General features: G+C 33.9%; 1 pseudogene; it reads left to right on the top strand.

The window, feature by feature from the left end:
* The first annotated feature begins 370 nt into the window (after positions 1–370).
* Positions 371–1,306, top strand: LOC143530143 (putative calcium-binding protein CML25 pseudogene; annotated as a pseudogene).
* The last annotated feature ends 303 nt before the right edge of the window (positions 1,307–1,609 follow it).

Here is a 1,609-nt window from a genome sequence, read left to right as displayed (position 1 = left end):
AAATCATAATAAATACTCTATCTGTCTCATTAAAAGTGTTCATATATTCTTTTTATTTGTCCTACTACAAATGTCTACTTTCAAAATTTATTAGTCTTTTCCAAGTTTACCCTAAATCACACACAACTAGCATTAATAAACAATATTGATGAACCTAATTTCTAAGGGCATTATTGTTATTTGGCAAGCAAAAAAATTATTCATTTAATCTACCTTAAACTTTGTATTTTTCAAACAATGACATTTTTAATGGGACGGAGTTAATAACAGAAACGTTACAATTTTTTATTTGCATCCAAATAATAGTGATTACTTTTTCAACCCAAATATCTCAACTATCCTAATCTTATGCAAATACAACTTCGTCACAAGAATGTACGTAAATCCGTAACCATCGGACATAATAAAAAATAATAACAATTCCTAAATCACATTCTTCCCATCAAGCCTTAACAAATTGGTGATGGGTTTGAAGAATCTACTAACACGAAAGAGGAACAAGAAAAAAAACGACAACAACAACGACAACAGCAACAACCAAGAAACAGAACCCACAAATCCTAGAAATCGTACAAAGCTTACACCCGAGGCATCACATGCTAAGACCTTGGACCCTCGGGTGCGAATTGAGGACGAATTACAACAAGTTTTTAACAAATTCGACGCAAATGGCGATGGTAAGATATGTGCATCCGAATTAGGGTCCATAATGGGAAGCCTAGGACACCACCCGACACCCGAAGAACTACACAACATGATCAAAGAGGTGGATGCCGATGGAGACGGGTTCATAGATTTAGGGGAGTTTATTGCATTGAACACGAAAGATATTGATTCGTCCGAGGTGTTGGAGAATCTAAAGGACGCGTTTGCGGTGTTTGATATCGATAAAAACGGGTTGATTACCAAAGAAGAGTTGCTTGATGTGTTAAAGAGTTTAGGTGATAATTGCACTATTGTGGAGAGTAGAAAAATGATTGCTGGAGCTGATCGGGATGGTGATGGAATGATCAACTTTGATGAGTTTAAAGATATGATGATGATGGGTTCACATTTTGATTTCAAAGGGTCAAAGATACAAGAAATTGTTGAAGATTAAGTTGTTGCAATGTTAATCAAGTTTTGTTTTTTCTTGCATTATTGTTTAGGAAACAAGTATGTAACTAAAGTTTCTTTAGATCTTCTTCTGTTTTTTAGATTTCGGGTGCCCGAGCGAGTATTAAAAAAATGAGTTCTTATATATAAATTCTTCACGTAGATCGATGATAATTGTGATAACAATAAATAAAAGAAAGTTATAATTGTAGCAATTAATAAAAACATAACAAGGTTAAACAATTGGCTAAGGAATAATTAGGTTATATTTGGTATAATGGGTTAAATGTGTATTGGGCTATTTTTGTTGTGTTTATAGCTAATTATTTATTGTTTTTTTGTTTAGAAAATATTGAATTAAAAAAAAAGGTTTGTGGGCGTGTTTAATTGTGAATTGTTTGAAAATTTCGAGCCCCATCGTAACGTGCCCTTAGCGGTTGTATATCCCCGCCCCACCTTAAAATCGTCCCTAACCATAAACGGATGTTGACTTTGACCCTTCAATCAAAGGCAC

The sequence above is a fragment of the Bidens hawaiensis genome, unplaced genomic scaffold, assembly GCF_021521415.1.
Source record: "Bidens hawaiensis isolate Kalapana, Puna unplaced genomic scaffold, B.hawaiensis_p1.1 tig00008858_1, whole genome shotgun sequence".
NCBI lineage: Eukaryota > Viridiplantae > Streptophyta > Magnoliopsida > Asterales > Asteraceae > Bidens > Bidens hawaiensis.
This window is presented reverse-complemented; position numbering and strand designations above follow the sequence as displayed.